At 46.1% G+C, this 11,219-nt stretch overlaps 1 protein-coding gene across 14 annotated transcripts in view; it reads right to left on the minus strand.

Annotated features, from left to right (window-relative positions):
- Tcf7l2 (transcription factor 7 like 2) overlaps nucleotides 1-11,219 on the minus strand; it is a 263,597-nt gene that overhangs the window by 62,689 nt on the left and 189,689 nt on the right. The gene's annotated exons all lie outside the window — the stretch shown is intronic.

Consider the following 11,219-nt stretch of genomic DNA (forward strand, 5'->3'; position numbering starts at 1 on the left):
TCTCCCCCTCTTCCCCTTCCTCACCCCCCCCCCCCCCCATCAGCCTGAAGCTCTGGACTTAATGGAGAACTTGAGGTTGGGCAGTGCTAGGAAATCTCACAAAACTGCAGTCAGACCAGTTTCACCAAGAGCCCAGAGAGATGGGGCGCTCAGCTCCTGGAGGAAGATGAAAATAAGAGGCTGTGGCTTGGGCACCTGGCAGGAAAGCCCAGAGGAGATCAACTGAGCTCAAACCTCTCTGTTGCTCAGACATCTACCTGGCACACACGTGAAGGTGGAAAGGACAGAGGGGCGGGGATGGCCAGGTCCCTATGGGACTTAAGAGAACCTAGGCAGCAGGCTGGGGCTGGGGTGCCAGAGACACAAGAGAAGAATCAGCTGCCTGGTGTGAGCATACTTAACGGGGTGCAGGACAGCACAGGGCTAGGAACTCAGCTCCTACCCTCCGGGCATCATAGCTCTTAAAGAATAAAACAAAGGGAGAGGCCCAGGGAGTAGGCTAATCACACCTACCCAGTGACAAATCACTTGGAAAACATAAATATGTTTTCAAGGACACTCCTCGCTAACGATGCAAAAGTGTTTTTCTTTCAAACCCCAGCAAGAAAATCCAAGGGATGAAACAAACTTCGCTTATTTTAGTTTCTACTCAATTACCTGTTAATGGAAAAAATCTGGCACCCGCCGTAATGAGGCCGGCATGAGCTCACTAGCATGCGGGGCAGCGCTGTCAGGGGAGGCTGCAACAAGCGGGCATTTATCTGCCTCTCTATGACCCTTTTCAAGCCGCTGTCAGGAGCCCGAGCGGAGCAGGCGGGAGGAGAAACTTGGAACCTGCTGCAGGCCTCCGTGGCCCTCTGGGAAAAGGAAAATTGTTGTTGGCAAGTCTGCCTGGCTCCAGAAATTGATCCAGTGCCCCCCACTTGTCCGGGCAGCAGCAGACAGAGCTAAGAATTTTGTTATAATTAAATAACAGAGTGCTGATTGGCTGCTGGAGGTGGTCTAGAAACTGGTGTTTAAAAGCAGAGAGAACAACGGTTACTATTCATAGGAAAAGCCCAGAGTCTTAAAAATCCATCTGTTTCATTCCCAAATTTAGGCCAAACAAATGCTCACTTGCTGTCTTTAAAAGTACCACCTGCTTTGCGATGTTGTATAATGTGCCATTATATAAGGTGAAGGCGCGAAAAGGTAAGAGTTGGCGGGAGGGTGTAGTGGACACAGCCCCTTCCTCCTGAGGGAAACAGGCAACACTGACAGGGCCAGGCCGCCTGCTCTGAGGCCGCGCCAGGCCTCTGATGCCCAGCACCAACGGGGGGCACTGGGAGGCCTGCCAGCAACACTCCAGCAAGTCAGGCTCCCCCAAATACCGGGCCCTGCTGCCTCCCACAGCCACCTGTGCCCGCCTGGCCTCTGAAGGGCTGCAGGGTGAGACCCAGGCTCCTGGAAGCATCCAAGCCTAGGACCTTCCCACCACACAGCACCTAATCCTAGGGTGGAACAGGCACAGGACCCAAGGGACACAGTGAAATACCTGTTTCTCCCAAGCAGAAGAATGTCCCAGTCTAGTCCAACCCTGACAGCATTTTCCAAGGCTCAAGGAAACTGTAGCACTCGTTTTTTCTTAAGATTTTTTTTTTTTCCCAGACAGGGTCTCACTGTATAGTTCAGGCTGGCCTTGAAGTCACTATGTAGCTCAGGATGGTCTCAAACTCACAGCAATCTTCCTGCCTCAGTCTCCTGAATGCTTGGATTACAGGTGTGTGCCACTATACCCCACCTTTTTAAGATTCTTATTCACAGGACGAGTGACAAAGACTGACTGTAGGGTCATGGACCTAATATTAATTCCAGACCTGCTACTTTTTGCTGAGTGATCCTGAACACTTAGCTCTTTTTCCAGACAACAGAAATGACAAAACTAACAACACAGTACCTGAGTACTAAAAATGCACACTCTTCCCAATGCCTGGGAGGCCAGCATGGCCCGTCACACTGGAGGCACTGCTAACAGGTGGCTACTGGTCTTCTAGGAGTTTCATCTTCAGTTTGCCATTACACTGGAGTCCCCGGACCTGTCTAATCACTCAAGACTGGGAATAAGCCTTGGCTCTGGCAGCAGGACCCAAATTCCCCACATCAGAGCTAGCCGTAATGGGTAGCTCCTATGAAGATCCCTGCCCTGGATTGCAAAGAACCCTGCACATAGCCTGGACCTAAAAGCACGCTGCTGTGTGGCTTCGGGAGATACACTGGTGCCCTCCCCCCCCAGCTGCAGTTTCTGGTGACCTATATTTGTGGTTCGCAGAGACCAGGCAGTCTGACTGTCACTTACAAAGCTCTTCCGGAATTCCTAGCCCAAAGGACAGAACTTACATGTGTCCACACCTCCCTTTTGGAGTTCTGAGACGCCCAGGAACCATGTGCGAGTCCCTCACACCAAGGGACGGTTCCTCTGTCACTAACATGCATAATAGGCACTTCCATGCTGACCTCCTGCGCCCTTACACCCTAGAAAGCAAATATACACACCAAATGATCTCTAGCAGTTTCTGCATATTATTACTAGAAATTGAATGCACTTGTCATTCATTCTGAAGAGTCCATTCCAAGAGCCCACCCATTTACAATTTTTGCTGTGAATTTCCTGCCATACTTGGTCTCACAAACCCAAGTAGGAATGTGGGTGAGGGGGTGGGCAGCACACAGCTTGTTTCGTTTTAAGTAGTAACCACCACTACCCTGATGATCCAGAGGAAGTTAGCATCGCTTCGCCTGAATTCTGCGTAATCCCATAAATCCAGTGAATAGGGGCACTGACCATTTCTTCGAATGGCTTGTGTCACAGCTCGGCAATTCCCTCTTGAGACCCCACGCCCTGGCCGCACGGCAGTCTTGGCCACAGTGTCTTTTTCCTTGACTCCAAACAACGTCTACACCCTTGAGGCCTTCAGCACTGTGGTAGAAAGCGGCATCTACAACCTAATCTACAGGACTCGCAGGGCACTGATGAGAGCTTCCCTCTGCCATACAATGACTACAATTTATGTAACTGCCCCATGCCTGATGCAGGGTTAGCTCTTGCCTGCTTTTCAACCATTACAAGAAGCTTCTGCGATCATCTAATAAATATACCATTTGGATATCCCTCTGTGAACTACATAGCCCTATTTTTTGGTTTCATTTTGCTTTTCGCTCATTTTTAATTGATGAAACCATCTTCTTTGATTATTATGAATTCTTTTCTCTTCTACATATTGGTCCATTGTTGGATAAAAGTGTTACAAACATTGTCTTCTAGGTGGTGGCTCGCCTTTTCACTCTTTATTGTTTTTGTTTGTTTTTTCTTGCTATTTAGTTCAAGCTGGGCTTGAACTCACTGTGTAGTCCATCCAGTCTTGAACTTACAGTGATCCTCCTCTCAGCCTCTCCAGTGCTGGGACTACAGGCGTGTCTGTGGCCAGGGGCTTCTTTTCACTCTTTACAAGAGTTTGTGATAAATACTTTTGCAAACTAAGACTACAAAGGAATTTTCTTAACTCAATAATACGTACCTACAAAAACATACAGCTAACATTATACTTTGATGAAATAATGATTATTTTTCCTAGATTCAGAAAAAAGACGAGAAAGTCAATACCTCCTGTTCAACATTCTCCTGGAGAGTCTTGTCAGCAGTACAGTCTTAAAATCTTTAAAACTCAGCTTACTCGTATGTAAAGTAGGGACAATAATCATACCTACTTTGCAAAATTGTTGTAAAAGTGAATAATATGTGAAAAATAATTCATGCAGTGTGTGACAGACTGCAATTTTTGTACCCAATTACATCTCCCTATCATTTTCTTTAGCATTTACCCTTACTGGTCCTTTAACTAGGGAGTGTGTACTTTCCTGCCCTTATGTTTTGGCTAACAGAAAGTTCCTGGGAATGACAATGTGTCAGTTTCAAACTGAGAACTTGAGTCCTTAAGAGGACTCACACTTCACTGTTGTAACTTTAGAGAATGCCCTGAGTGGTAGGCTATACTTTCAGGGATCATTTCTATAGTTGGAGAATGCCCTGGGGAGCCACTATTCTCACATAAAGGACCACACAGAACAAATCTAAACCTAAGTTATCCTGTAGCTAAGCTCAGCCAATCCCACTAGTCTTATAGCCAACTCGCAGACCTATTAGCAAGAAAAAGTAATGCCTGCTCTTGTAAGCCTGTGAGTTTTTGGACAGGGTGTTACGCAGCACTCTTGTGGTTCTAGCTGACGGATACACTTGGCATATAATAAGTAGTAATTGTTTAACCCAAGCCTCAATTTCCTCACCTGAAAAGGGTTTATTTCCAAATATGTACTCCAAGAAACATTAATTCAGAAGGAAGTTAATAGGTATGATCCCCTAAAGCAATCTTCTCCGGTCAGTTACACTTGGGAGATGTAGGTAAAGGAAAGTGGAGTCACTACAGCAGCCTTCCTGAGACCTTGCAAATTGATGAGCAGTTTGAAATGCGAAGAGGAAGATAGGATGAGATGTTACCCACACAGCTGACTGAGAAGACTCCAAGGATGGAGGCTCCATGGGCACCGTGTGAGGAAGCACTGTTGTAATATACCTAGATGTCCCTCAGTAAACTACCATTTTATATACCACGACTACTGCCTTTCGAAATACTAATGTATTGTAACTGATGATATTGTTCAGGCTTGGCTTTTAAGCTTTTATTATCTATCTACAGTAAGATTTTACATAATGCAGTATACACATACAGTGATAAATCCTATTTTCTATTTCACCCTATTTTTTTTCATGCCAGCCTTAAATCATAATCTCCTGACCTATCCGTGGGTTGTAACCCATCATCTCAAAAACACTATATAAGGTGTATGTACAATACCATCACGTTCTTCCAAGTCAAGGATCCTCTTACACTGCTGAGTCCAAAACAGCTTAAGCCATGCAATTATCAACTGTCTTTTATAATGATTGTATACCCCCAAACCGTAACAAGAAAGTAAAACCAGAAACTCTTGCACACAGAAGGCAGGAGGTGTACCCGGCAGGCTCACAGCTCAAGCTTCTACCCAGTCCCCAAAGCCTCCGGCGAGTCCTGCCCTCCACCTGTTCCCAGCCACCCAGCGACCTGTGGCTTTAGCACGAGCTACGTGGCATTGTCCAGCTCTGCAGGCTCCTGCAGATCTTAGTCTCGGGTTCCAACATACTGTATCTGCTTGTGGGGAAGCTGTTTACCCTTTCTGAGCCTTACTTTCTCCCTCCGTAAAATGAAAATAAAAGCAATCTCTGTCTCCTAGGAAGAGTCAGTGAGAAATGCAGGTAGAGTTCTTAGCACAGCATCTGTCATTATCCTTATACGAAATTCTTTCAAAAATCGCATCCTGTAAGACAGTTCAGGATTGAGCTCAGAGAAAGGAACAGGAACCAAGCTGGCTTCCTTCACACGCACTAGGGCCTCTGAGCACCCCTGGTGTAGTAAGAGCCCAAGTGGCATGAGGGTGTGGATGTGCTTGCTCACAGACGCCCCAGCCTCAGAGCAGAGTTTGCTGTGCTGCCTGTCAGACACACGCCGGAACTCACAGCAGGCCCCACCACCACCCGAGGCCTGGGGGTGAACCGAACCTGAGTGGGGAAAGCAGAGGCCAATCCCAGATGGGGATCCTTTAGGGATCATTAGCGATGCCAGCTCAGGTCTGTGGGACTTGCCTCAGGCACCATTCCTAAGAGACTTTTAGGCTGCTCCTTGGTCTCTTTCCAAAGGGCTTTAATTAAAAACTCATTTTATGCTGCAGAAAGCACCCCTGCCAGTGCTGTGATGGAGACCACTTTCAGAAGGCCCTTAAGTTTCAGGTGGAATGAAGAGCCCAAGGGAGCTATGTCCCTGGGCCATGGGCACATGTCTTCTACCACTTCTAGGTTTCTGAGGTTCTCTAACGGCGTGAAGAGCTGAACTCAGAATCCTAAAGAGAAACCAAGAAGACATAGATGACTGGCCTTCAGCTTTTGTGATCATGATAAACAGCGAGACGCATTATTCCAGGCACTCTACACTTCAGATCGCACAAGAACCTGTCCAAATGAGTACGACTGTCACCAACTTCTCGCTCAAGAAGCAGGGCTTCTGGGTGAAGAAGTTACCCAAGGACATCGCAGGAGCCAGGCGGAGGACCCTCTGAGCTCAGCTTCACTCCACTGCCTCCAGCTGCTGCTTCTGCTGAAGTCCTGGATCTGGATGAAAGGTCCTTCTGACCCATCAGACTAAACAAGAATCTTTGACAGTGCATCTGGAGGAGAAAACCACACTACAAAAACTGCTTCCGTGGAGCCGGGGATTTAGCTCAGTGGTTCCACCGCCTGCCTTGCAAGCGCAAATTCCCGAGTTCATTCCCCAGTACCCAAAATAAATAAATAATCGATAAGTAAATTGCCTCCGTCCTGTTCAAGACCACCACCAACAGAAGGACAACTGCCCATGGACCCTGGAGGGTCCATGCTAACTCTGTTACTGTCCCAGGACCGGCACACTGGGCCGAATGGTGGTCCCCCACAACAGTCATTCACATCCTAATCATAGAAATTGCATCACTAAGTTGCATTACTTTATATACAAAAGATGTGATCTGAAGAGAAGAGCACAGCCAGGACTCCCAAGTGGGCCTGAAATACAACCATGTGTATCCTTCGCAGTGATGTGGCTATGATTCAAGACACGCTGAGGGGTGCAGGCAGTGGCCAGAAGTTGCAAGAGGCTGGAACAAGACAGCACTGGGCACCTTCAGAGGGAGCACAGAACTGCCACAGCCTTGATTTTGGACTTCTGGTCTGCAGGGTAGTGAGAGGCCAAGCTCTGTTGTTCTAAACCACCGGGGTCGTGGTGATTTGTTACAGCAGCTACAGGAAGCACACACCCCACAGTCCAAATGTATTTGGCTAGGTCCCATTAGCCAGGAATCACAAGGCTAAGAGAGTGAGTTATAGTCTCCTAGATGTTGTCTCAAGGTCTCTTAGTAACAAAAGTCCACAGATCCACTCTACAGACAAAATTGGAAGATGCTCATTCTGAAAATAAACTCTTGGAGTAGAAAGACATCAAACAGATGCAGAAAGGAAGTGGAGAAGGGCAGGACATGGCCCACCACTTGGGAAGACTAGAACCTGAGCTGCTGAGGACAAGACAATGCCGGAGAGAAGGAAATTCCATATTTGGGTGGAAAGTATGGATCCAACTGTGTAGGGCAGGTGAACATGCGGTTAGGCGACCCCGTTTGAAGTTCTGGCAAGAGATCTGCCCTTGGGCTGGCCAATGACCTAGGGACTGCCCTGTCCTCCTTCTGGCCTTTGTAACAAGGATGCTGCATTATATTCCAGCATGGTGAAGGGTGAAGGAGGTCACCTGCAAGCTGTGAGAACCCTGAAGAAGGAAGCACTCTGGGAAGTTTCCTTTCTTCTGCTTCTCACATAACACACATGTCCAGTTGGGTCCTTCTTCTTCAACAAGTACCTATGGAGCATCAACCAAGTGGCCGCCATAGAACCTGGACCGCATCTACAGCATAGACATGAGCCACACTCCTATCCTTTCTGAGGCTCTCTAGAGAAAAGGCTGTCATCTGGAATGACTTTGCCCCCCTGGAGGACATTTGGAGCTATCTACTGATATCTTTGATTGCCACAATTGCTCTGGGGTGGAAGGCACTGGTGTCATGTGCTGCAATACAGAGGAGAGGCCCCCACACCAAGAATTACCCATCCCCAGATGGCCAGAGTGCTGAGATTGAGAAATGCTGGGCCCTCAAGGGGCCCAAGGAGACAACACCCACTTGCAAAACGGTGAAGAGTGTGCTAATGGAGAGTGAAAGGCTGGGATGAAGGAGAAGGAAGACATGAGACACCATCATCTTCACAGGGTCAGACCGTGAGGAAGTGATGTCCACAGTGAGAGCCGAAACACGGGGATGAAAGTTCCAGGCAGAAAGGGCAACAATGCTTGTAGGTAAAGTTCCCTGGAATTAGAGGAGGGGGAAGTGAGTGGGCCGGTGAAGCTGAGAAGCAGGGAGAAGAAAGGAGGATGCCCTCGGAAGGGACTGTCCCACCACTTCTGTTGGGGTGCAGAAGAGCCATCTCGACTCTTGAGTAGTGTTGAGAGTATGGCTTGGAGTCAGGGCCCCATTTAAGTCCCAATTCCAGCACCTACTGTGTTGCCTCGAGACAAGACTTTTATACCCTGAGTTCCTAAATCCATTTTTAGAGCATAAGGCAGTGGTGGAGAACAGCATCTTCCTCGGGCAGTAGCATTAGGATTGAATGAGAAAATGCACACGAGACAGCTTGGTAAACTGCCACCAATAACAGTGTTATTTTTGTTTTCAAAGGTCACTCTGGACCCAGCATGCAGAATAAAATGAGGAAGGACAACCAGAAACACTCCACCCTGGGAACACAAAGTAAAGCGAATGCAAAGCACAGAAGCTTCACAGAACAAAAACTAGCAAAGCAGTTTCCGGAGAGCTTTAAAGGCCTTGTTGCGACACTTTGGTCACCTTAAGTAACAATGGCACCAGGAACAAAGATCAGCATCCCTTCAAAGTACTGATGTCCTACATAAACAGAACGCGTCATCTAGACCCCCTCATCAGCGAGAGAAGTGACAGGGCAGGATCACAGGAAGATCTGCACCGCAGTCCCCCTTGCTGAAGGTGACCTTGGGTACAGCCAAGAACTTGGGTCCCACACAGTCAGACCCCTCCACAGTCACTGCTAAGCGAATCACATCAATCCAATCTTGTAACAAGTGATTTATTCAATAATCACTCCTTGCTAGAGAAAGGATTTCCACCTGACACCCTTCCATCTCTCCCTGCAGGCAGCTCTGAGAAGTCAGGATATTTCCACATCCATGATCCGTAAGCCGTAACCATGTGGTTTCTTAAGCCCCATTCACTGCAATTAAATCCTTTGTGTTCCATATTGTAGAAGGGACGAGCAGGATCTGTCAGAGTAACTGCTGTGGCAGCCACATAAGTGACATTTACTCTGTCACTGAGCATTGCTTACAGGAACGAACCTAGTGGTGGTAGCAGAGATATGAATATGAGGACAGATACCCCAGGGACTCCCCCTGACATACAGGTAATCTGTAGGTGACACGATACAAACCAGATACATAAGGCACACCAACTGGTGTCAGGAGTGCAGTTAGGAAGGGGAGAGGGGTCGGCCCCTCGCTTTTTGGTATCTAGTCACTACGCAGACCCCACACATGAGCTACAGGGTTTCGTCTCAGCTCAGGAACACGCTGCTTCTCTTGAGGGTAGGAGGTCCAGCTTCCAAAGCGCTGCAAAGTCCAGATCACAGAAACAAGTGACCAGCCTTTATCTGCACATACTAAGTTGCTTTTATTAATCCAGAACGGCATGCTACAGATACTGTACAGCATGAACATTTATTCATTACAAAAATGGCTTTCAAACCATTAAAAATGAACTTGGAATAAGAGCAAAAAACGGAACAGTAACATCACAACTGTTAGGAAACATTCAAAGTATTCACAAAAAATGTTATAGTTAGCATTTTAATAAACCAGAGAAAAATCAGACAGCTTTACAATCGCTTCATGTCAACTACAATGGCACTGAATGAACAGGTTTCAGCTTTATACAGCATTTTGCAACATCAACATGCCTAGGTTTTTTTTTTTATATTTTTAAAGTTCGCTACCTACTCGTATGTAGTACGTGTACATAAAAGCGGCAGCTGGTTTTTCATTTAAGAGTAATCTAATATACAGAATTTTGGCCCTTAAGGGTTTATACCTCTTCATTTAAAATGCTTTCTGGACAATCTGCTACCAAACACATTTTGTTATAGGTGACATTAAAACTACATACAAATCTACCTATGTAACATCACAGCAAAACATGATGAACGAAAAGTACAGCATCAAAAAGAGGGAGAAAGCTAAAGTCACTGAGAGTTTTGGCACATAAAGTTTTGCACACAGTCAGTCCATGTTCCTAAGGGCGCAGGGCATCTGACTAGGAGTTCAAAAGGGAAACAGGGCAGTTCCCACGGCGCTCGGACAGCATTGCTAACGCTCCCTCACCAATGTTCAAGTCTTGTTTTACGTAATGGCTTTTAAAGCAACTTTTGTTAATGCTACTGATCCTTAATGCAACTATTAATGTCCATTTGGCGGCATCTGGGTTTCATACAGAAAAACAAACCAAAAAAAGAGGTCAAAAAGGGACACAAAAAATATATATACACATTTTTATATATAAACTTAAAAACCTTGTACAAATGAGTTGTTATATATATAAGATGCTTATGCTAAGGGGAGGAAAAAAACTTTATACAGTTTCAAGAAAAAGGAAAACATATTTTAAAAGGGGACAAGGTACAGGTAGGACAAGCAATCTCTAAAGCAATAAATACTACTGGTCCAACAGCGTTGTGATTCCATTAATTGTCGGGTAGCAACCCCTCCCCCCCAAAAGAACACCACCACGGGACAAGGTTTATTAACACATTTTAACCCTTTGTTTCTGTACATTTAAACAATAACAAGTAACATCACAATAAAAGTTGTTTCACACAGAAGAGAAAAAAAAAAAAAACCCAAAAAAGAAAGAAAGGAAAAGAAAAAGGAACGGGCACTGCATTCCTTGTGCCCGGAACGGTTTAAAAACCAGGTGTAAAATGATTGGTTCGCAAGCTCATATTTAATACAAATAATACAGAACTCCTTCTGGAGGGCTGCTTCAAAATTGCTTCTCTTTCTTTTTTTTCTTTTCGTTTTTTAATCAGTCTTTTAAAACTAAACTATCCGAACTACATAACAGTTATGTGTATATATATATATATATATTTATTTCTTTATTTTTTTAAACGCTACAAAGACTTTAAACAGCTGTTGATAAAAATTTTGGTAGAATCATGAGGTTCCTCTCTCATCTACATATTTAAAAGGAGAAATTGAAATAAGAATGGGTCAAATATTGACCAATGAACTCGATAAACATCAACTCATGTAGCCACGCGGCACAAAATGAAACGAGTACGAAACAAAAGCTTCCGGGTGGGGGCGGCGGGGACGACGACGACGACACACGCGCACCACGCGGGGCGGCGGAGCTAACGCTACTCTAAAGACTTGGTGACGAGGGACAGCGGCTGGGGCTGCGTCCCGGCCAGCGAGCTGTGGGAATGTAAG

Source organism: Fukomys damarensis, unplaced genomic scaffold (genome assembly GCF_012274545.1).
Source record: "Fukomys damarensis isolate Sample0158 unplaced genomic scaffold, DMR_v1.0_HiC HiC_scaffold_8, whole genome shotgun sequence".
NCBI lineage: Eukaryota > Metazoa > Chordata > Mammalia > Rodentia > Bathyergidae > Fukomys > Fukomys damarensis.